Here is a 9,233-nt window from a genome sequence, read left to right as displayed (position 1 = left end):
GATCACACCAACGTGATTATCTTGGTTGTGAAGATCTTTTTTGTACAGTTCTTCTGTGTATTCTTGCCACCTCTTCTTAATATCTTCTGCTTCTGTTAGGTCTATATCATTTCTGTCTTGTTTTTGCTGACTGTGTAGGGCTTCTCTATCTTTGGCTGCAAAGAATATAATCAATATGATTTTGGTATTGGCCATCTGGTGATGTCCATGTGTAGAGTCTTCTCTTGTGTTGTTGGAAGAGGGTGTTTGCTATGACCAGTGCTTTCTCTTGGCAAAACTCTATTAGCCTTTGCTCTGCTTCATTCTGTATTCCAAGGCCAAATTTGCCTGTTATTCCAGGTGTTTCTTGACTTCCTACTTTTGCATTCCAGTCCCCTATAATGAAAAGGACATCTTTTTGAAAGAGATGAGAATACCAGACCACCTGACCTGTATCTTGAGAAACCTGTATGCAGGTTAGGAAGCAACAGTTAGAACTGGACATGGAACAAGAGACTGGTTCCAAATAGGAAAAGGAGTATGTCAAGGCTGTATAGCATTACTCTGCTTATTTAACTTATATGCAGAAATGCTGGGCTGGAAGAAGCACAGGCTGGAATCAAGATTTCCAGGAGAAATATTAATAACCTCAGATATGCAGATGACACCACACTTATGGTAGAAAGTGAAGAACGAAAGAGCTTCTTGATGAAAGTGAAAGAGGAGAGTGAAAGAGTTGGCTTAAAGCTCAACATTCAGAAAACTAAGATCATGGCATCTGGTCCCATCACTACATGGCAAATAGATGGGGAAACAGTGGAAACAGTGGCTGACCTTAATTTTTAGGCTCCAAAATCAGTGTAGATGGTGATTGCAGACATGAAATTAAAGGACACTTACTCCTTGGAAGGAAAGTTATGACCAACCTAGATAGCATATTCAAAAGCAGAGACATTATTTTGTCAACAAAGGCCCATCTGGTCAAGGCTACGGTTTTTCCAGTAGTCATGTATGGATGTGAGAGTTGGACTATAAAGACAGCTGAGTGCTGAAGAATTGATGCTTTTGAACTGTGGTGCTGGAGAAGACTCTTGAGAGTCCCTTGGAGTGCAAGGAGATCCTGCCAGACCATCCTAAAGGATATCAATCCTGGGTGTTCATTGGAAGGACTGATGTTGAAGCTGAAAGTCCAGTACTTTGGCCACCTGATGTGAAGAGCTGAGTCATTGGAAAAGATCCTGATGCTGGGAAAGATTGAGGGCAGGAGGAGAAGGGGATGACAGAGGATGAGATGGTTGGATGGCATCACCAACTCAATGGACATGAGTTTGGGTAAACTCTGCAAGTTGGTGATGGACAGGGAGGCCTGGAGTGCTGTGGTTCATGGGGTCATATATAGTCAGACACAACTAAGTGACTGAACTGACTAACTGACTGATATGTATACATATGGCTATTTCACTTTGCTGTACAAACAGGAAATAGCACAGCATTGTAAGGCAACTATAGTCCAATGAAAGATTTTTTTTTTTAAGCTGAAGATAGTCTTGTCAACAAAAGATTAATCAGCTGATGTAAGAAAGAAATGAAAATTTTTATTTGAGCCAAATTTGAGGATTATAACTAGGAAAGAGCATCTCAGAGAGCTCTGAGAAATGTTCCACCCATTAGAAGTCAAGGCACAGTTATATAAGTTTTTTGAGACAGAGGGCTACATATCAAATGATGTATTATTGACAGTTCACATAATCCAGACTTAAGCATCATCATTGTGGGTCATGTGACTCCCTTGCAAGATCAAGAAGCTATGCTGTCTTTTAAGGAGCTGTCTTGTTGATGCTGGGAGAATGTTACTTTTTATGATTGAGCAGGTATTCCTGCTGATGAGGGGAGATGTGGTTGAGAAGTCATGCAAATACACAGTGTGCAGTAAGGGAAGAGAGACGGCCAGAGGGCAGAGAAGCCTTTTTATTTTAACATTGTTTTTGTCTTGCCATAAAATGTGAATTTTATTTCACAGTCACAATAGACAACTATTGCAAAGGGGAGCAAGAAAGTCAGGAGGGAGATGGAATCAAAAAGTTTTATGATAAGGGCTCTTACAGGAGGTTTTTATGTAGATGAGGGTAAACCAACCAAGACTGAAACATTTGATGATGCAGAAGACAAAAATGAGAACAGCAGAAGTAATAGTCTTGAGCTGATAAAAACAGATATGATTAAGTGCCTAAGAGAAGGCAGGGGGATGGACAGCATGTTCACTGTCACAGGAATGAGGGGAGGGAGGCTGTATGATCAGAGACTGTGCTGTGATTTCAGTGTTATGCAGTCTTGTGATGGCTTAGGTTGTTTAAAGCGGCTGTCTATCCAGAGAGATCAACACTCTTGCTGTTTCCAGCTGTTAAAAGTCTGTGATATCATGATTAGGTACAGATAGTAGGTAGGTTTATAGATTCAGTGGTGGAAGAATGGAGCCACTTCTTGTGGTGGTTCTAGTTTGTTAATGAAATAAGAAGTAAATGCCAGCAGCTGAGAGAAAGAAAGGACTAGGGTTGATTTTGAGGTTTGAGGAAGAAGGATATGCTAAGAAACAGTGACATCAGAGAATGAGAGAACCAATAAAATAAATGCATTTGTGTTTGGAGTGGCATTTAAGGTCCATTTGAAGTTTATAATTATGAATTTAAATTGGGATTTGGCATATGAATGTGGGTTTTTTCCCCCCAATCCAGTTTTGTTTAACTGTTTGAATGTGAGTATAAAATAGATTGAGAGTTGGGTATAAACATTGTTGTTGTGTTGCCAAGACTAGAGAGAGGTGTGCGAGTTGAAAGTTGATGCAAGAGAAAGGTAGTGATGGATCAGAAATCAAAGCCAGAAGCGAGAGGACACAAGGACAACGGTTATAGAAAGATAGTGAAAAGGTGATAAGGTCAATTGGTTTGAGATTTTGCTGAGCTCATGGAGATTTTGGAATCAGGTTATTGAAGAAGGAGGGATATTAAGTGTAGTGTTGGAGTGGGGATATGTAGACAGATTCAGTTCAGTTCAGTCGCTCAGCTGTGTCCGACTCTTTGTGATCTCATGGACTGCAGCATGCCAGGCTTCCCTGCTGCTGCTGCTAAGTCGCTTTAGTCATGTCCAACTCTATGCAACCCCATAGATGGCAGCCTACCAGGCTTCTCCATCCCTGGGATTCTCCAGGCAAGAATACTGGAGTGGGCTGCCATTTCCTTCTCCAATGCATGCATGCATGCTAAGTTGCTTCAGTCGTGTCTGACTCTGTGCAACCCATAGACTGCAGCCCACCAGGCTCCTCCATCCCTAGGATTCTCCAGGCAAGAATACTGGGTTGGGTTGCCATTTCCTTCTCCAAGGCTTCCCTGTCCATCACCAACTTCTGGAGCTTACTCAAACTCTAACCATCTCATCCTCTGTCATCCCCTTCTCCTCCTGCCCTCAATCTTTCCCAGCATCAGGGTATTTTCAAATGAGTCAGTTCTTCGCCTCAGGTGGCCAAAGTATTGGAGCTTCAGCTTCAGCATCAGTCCTTCCAATGAATATTCAGGACTGATTTCCTTTAGAATGAACTGGTTGCATCTCCTTGCAGTCCAAGGGACTCTCAGGAGTCTTCTCAAACATTGCAGTTCAAAAGCACCAATTTTTTGGCACTCAGCTTTCTTTATAGTCCAACTTTCACATCCTTACATGACTACTAGAAAAACCAGAGCTTTGAATAGATGAACCTTTGTTGCAAAGTAATGTCTCTGCTTTTTAATATGCTGTCTAGTTTGGTCATAGCTTTTCTTCCAAGGAGCAAGTGTCTTTTAATTTCATGACTGCAGTCACCATCTGCAGTGATTTTGGAGCCCAGAAAAATAAAGTCTCTCACTGTTTCCCTTGTTTCCCCATTTATTTGCCATGAAGTGATGGGAACAGATGCCATGATTGTAGTTTTCTGAATGTTGAGCTTTAAGCCAACTTTTTCACTCTCCTCTTTTACTTTCATCAAGAGGCTCTTTAATTCTTCTTCACTTTCTGCCATAAGTGTGGTGTCATCTGCATATCTGAGATATTGACATTTTTTATATTATTGATATTTCTCCCAGCAATCTTGATTCCAGCTTGTGCTTCATCCAGCCCAGCATTTCTCATGATGTACTCTGCATATGTTAATTAAGCAGGGTGACAATATACAGCCTTGACAATCTCCTTTCCTGATTTGGAGCTAGTCTGTTGTTCCATGTCCAGTTCTAACTGTTGCCTCTTGACCTGCATACAGATTTCTCAGGAGGCAGGTCAGACGGTCTGGTATTCCCATCTCTTGAAGAATTTTCCACAGTTTGTTGTGATCCACACAGTTAAAGGCTTTGGTGTAGTCAATAAAGCAGAAGTAGATGCTTTTCTGGAACTCTCTTTCTTTTTTGGTGATCCAGAGTATGTTGGCAATTTGATCTTTGGTTCCTCTGCCTTTTCTAAATCCAAGTTGATCATCTGGAAGTTCATGGTTCATGTAGTGCTGAAGCCTGGCTTGGAGAATTTTGAGCATTACTTTGCTAGTGTGTGAGATGAGTGCAATTGTGTGGTAGTTTGAACATTCTTTGGCATCGCCTTTCTTTGGGATTGGAATGAAAACTGACCTTTTCCTTTCCTGGGGCCACTGCTTAGTTTTCCAGATTAGATGACATATTGAGTGCAGCACTTTCACAGCATCATCTTTTAGGACTTGAGAACCCCATAAACAGTGTGAAGAGGCAAGAAGGTAGGACACTGAAAGAGGAACTCCCCAGGTCAGAAGGTGCCCAATATGCTACCAGAGCTCAGTGGAGAAATAACTCCAGAAAGAATGAAGGGATGGAGCCAAAGCAACACCACCACCCAGTTATGGATGTGACTGCTGATGGAAGTAAAGTCTGATGCTGTAAAGAGCAATATTGCATAGGAACCTGGAATGTTAGGTCCATGAATCAAGGCAAACTGGAAGTGGTCAAACAGGAGATGGCAAGAGTGAACATTGACATTTTAGGAATCAGTGAACTAAAATGGACTGGAATGGGTGAATTTAACTCAGATGACCATTATATCTACTACTGTGGGCAAGAATTCCTTAGAAGAAATGGAGTAGCCATCATAGTCAACAGAAGAGTCCAAAATGCAGTACTTGATGCAATCTCAAAAATGACAGAATGATCTCTGTTCGTTTCCAAGGCAAACCATTCAATATCACAGTAATCCAAGCCTATGCCCCAACCAGTAATGCTGAAGAAGCTGAAGCTGAACGGTTCTATGAAGACCTACAAGACCTTCTAGAACTAACACCCCCAAAAGATGTCCTTTTCATTATAGGGGATCAGAATGCAAAAGTAGGAAATAAAGAGATACCTGGAGTAACAGGTAAATTTGGCCTTGGAGTACAAAACGAAGCATGTCAAAGGCTAATAAAGTTTTGCCACAAGAACACACTGATCATAGCAAACACTCTCTTCCAAAAACACAAGAGAAGACGCTACACATGGACATCACCAGATGATCAACACCAAAATCAGATCGATTATATTCTTTGTAGCCAAAGATGGAGAAGCTCTATACAGTCAGCAAAGACGAGACTGGGAGCCGACTGTGGCTCAGATAATGAACTCCTTATTGCCAAATTCAGACTTAAATTGAAAGTAGGGAAAACCACTAGACAGAGATTGGGAGACTTAAAATGGGAATTTTGAAAGAAGTGCATTATCAACAGTGACAAAGTCTAAGGAAGTAACAATGGCAGTCAGTGATAAGTGAAGTAGAAATGAATTTTTGGAGGTGAGGAATTGAGAGCAGTGTTTTGGTTTGGCTGTCTGACCATATTTCAAAATCAACATGAAGGAAGACAGGAATGTAAGTGGAGAAGCAGAATGACCCAGAAGTCCTCAATCGATATAAGGGAGAAGGTGAAGCTCAAGGGCGACTCTTAGGGAAGCACGTAGGTGAACATACTTGCATCAAAATAGCTGATGGTTTTCAGGTGAGTTGAAAGAACCAAATCTGGAAATGTTAATGGAGAACCTAGGGAACTCTTAATCCTAGCTTCAAATCCTATAATCAGAGCATAGCAGAGAAAGTACTAGCAGCTTTTTAGGGCCACAAATATAATTCCTCACCCCAGAGTCCAATGAACTACAGAGAATGAGCAAGGAAGTTGGCATCACACTGAGCTGAATTCAAATTCTACCTCTTCCAGTCACCAGCCCTGGACAAGCTACTTAGTAATCTCCCTGAGGATCAGTTCTGTCATCTCCAAGATGGATGGAAGTCATGTGAGAAAGTGTGTGGGACGCTTCTCTTCAAACTGTGAATTACACCCCACCCCACCCCCAGCCCCACTACTTGCCTGTCAAACACTCTTGCTCCCAGTCACCAGTCAGGCCTCTCTCACTTATAGATCCACAAGTTATTTGTGCAATTGATTATTTATTCAAAACAATTTACTGGGCCAACATTATGCTGGGTCTTATGAGGATGAATAAAGCCCAAGATTCCAAGCCTTCCCAACTGTGGATACTGTATTTGATGACTGTAGTCCCTGACATGCACATATGGTCTAAAAACATTTACACATCGATCCCTATGATATAGTTTTGAAAAGAGTTCAGAGAGGTTGATTGGTCCAAGCCAACAAGTGATGAGTCTGGGATCCAGTCACAGGGTCCTGACTCTCTAGACACATTGCCCTTTCTACCATGTCATTTCCGTGGGCATCTGATTTTCTGGCTCTGTATGTGTGTTTTACAAAAATAGACTTCGTGTTATACATGTGCCTTCTCCATATGCTTCTTTATGGAGAAAATCAATTAGTCCAAGAGACAAGTGCAGCCTAAGGCCATCTTTAGAAAGAAGTAGAAGAAAAAAAAAATGCTGCTCAATCAGATGAATTTGGTGAGATAATAAGGGAAAGAGCTTTGGGCTTCTCTGGTGGCTCAGCGGGTAAAGAATCTGCCCACAGTAGAGGATACCGGGGTTCAATCCCTGGATCAGGAAGATCCCCTGGAGAAGGGAATGACAACTCACTTCAGTTTTCTTGCCTGGAGAATTCCACAGACAGAGGAGCTTGGTGGGGCTACAGTCCATGAGGTCGCAAAGAGTCAGACACGACTGAGAGACTAACACTTTCAAGTGTTTTTATGAAAATGTAAAAGTAAAAATGTAAGGTGGTATTTTTATAGACAGGATGATGTGGCAGAAGTTAGAAAAACCACAACTACCAACCTGGGTAATATGTAGCCAGTCTTTCTCAAGGTACCCTTTCTTGGCTGAGGTTTCCTCATCCATAAAATTGAATCTGTGATACACTCTCTTAACGATTGTCATGTGACTCAGTTGAGATGAGAATAAAAAATATTCTTTTTTAAAAAAATGATTTACCCCAAAATGGACCTTCATATATTTGGACTTTGGAAGAGGTGTCCCCCAGACTGATCCCCAGGAGTGGTTCAAGTGGAAAAGTTGGGGTAGAGCTTTAACAGCAGGTGGTCGCCCTCAACCATGGCAGGAATGTGGTGTTGGTTGTATTCAGAGACAATGAATTATGCTTCCTAGAAACTCCTGGCAAGCAGTGAGTGATGCAGGTGTGGTCACTCGGGTGGTATCTGCAGGGAGCCTAAGGACAGCTGCTGGGATGGCCTTTGAAGAGTGGCACTGTGCCACCCTCTCTTTTCCTCTCTCCCCAGTAAACCCATTCACAGAAAGAACCAAATAACTCACAGAGGTTCAAGTCTGACTTTTGTCCATAGAGCCTCTATATTTTAGCATGGCATCGAGCCTTGATTTAAATCATTGCATCTCTAAATGTGGCCTTCCTTTCAGAAGGGACTAAATGGAGATATTTTGAAGAGGGCTTGGGGGGAGAGAAGAGGCTGCTGGGAACTCTAAAGAGCTCTAAAACCATGTTGCTAATCTCCTCTTTGCCTTGATCTCACCTCCATCGGCCAGCATGAAACTGGATACACACAGAGGTTCTCATCAGTGCTGATGACTGAGCCCAAAGTGTTGGTGATGGTTGGGGGTGGGGGATATTTTCAGGGTCACAGGAAAGCAACCTGATAGAATTCAGAACACAATTCAGCTTGCAGGTCCACAGAATCGGTCACCCTTGTATTTTATGTCCTATATCCCATTATGAAAGAGTCTTATTTCCTTTTGTAAATAACTTAAGTATCTTCAGTTCACTTCTAGTGTATATTTCACCTTTAAAAGTCCTTTGCATTCTTTTTTGTTGGTTATTTATTTATTTATTTATTTTTGGTTCCCTTCATGACTAAGCACAGACCACCCAGGACACTGATGCAGAATGCTGTTGGAGGGCAATTTCTGTTTTTTCCTGCATTTCCTCATTTAGAAGATAAATTTAACTTTCTCCTCCCGATACTGTGCTGTACACAGTTGGACTTGGCATTTTTGCTGAAAACTATGAGTCATTTTTCATAAACAGGGATTGTCAAAAGTGCCTGATTCATATTATAACAACAAATACAGAAAAAGCCCCAAACTGAATGAGCTCAAAACTTTCAGGTGTTCTACAAAGATAGGGGGGTGAGGGATCACAGTCTTTGGAGAAGTCACTTGATTGTTCAGGTCTTGGTTATTTCATATTTAAAATTAGGATAATAGGAATATAAAAGCTATGCCATTAATCTCAAAAAAACCATCTCATGGTTAGTGGGCAGTATTATTTGCAGATTTTGCATTATTCTTCTGTTTCTAAAATGTTATATATAAAATTGGCTATTAGTACAGTCTTTTACAGGTTATTTACACTGTTGTGTTTCAAGAATAAATCATTTTTTAGAAAAGAAAATATCATATATTCAGTATTAAAATTGGGATGTTTTAAAGTACTAGTAGAATAATATTGAATAGTGCAGACAATTTAAGGAAGCATCCAGACAAGACCCAGTTCAGACTGTGCTGGGTGATTGTGAGTCTACTGGGAATGTATTATTTGGGATAGGGGAAGATTTTGTTTAGGAGTTTTCCAACTCTAGAATACAACAAAGTGAACACTGTAAGATAATTATGTAGAACAAATGGAAACAATTATGTACTATGTGAACTATAAACTCATACAGTTCTACATCTGTGCCAAAATTGATAGCCTAGGGAGTGTACTTCACCAAGTGAATATAATTTTACATAGTCAGATCCCATGGGAGAATTCAACTAATCAACTTCAACTGATTCTAGAGAGCTTTTACCAAAGAATGAGAATGCAGTGA

Source organism: Bos grunniens, chromosome 11 (genome assembly GCF_055505025.1).
Source record: "Bos grunniens cultivar Pamir isolate PY7600 chromosome 11, Bosgru_T2T1.0, whole genome shotgun sequence".
Taxonomy (NCBI): Eukaryota; Metazoa; Chordata; class Mammalia; order Artiodactyla; family Bovidae; genus Bos; species Bos grunniens.
This window is presented reverse-complemented; position numbering follows the sequence as displayed.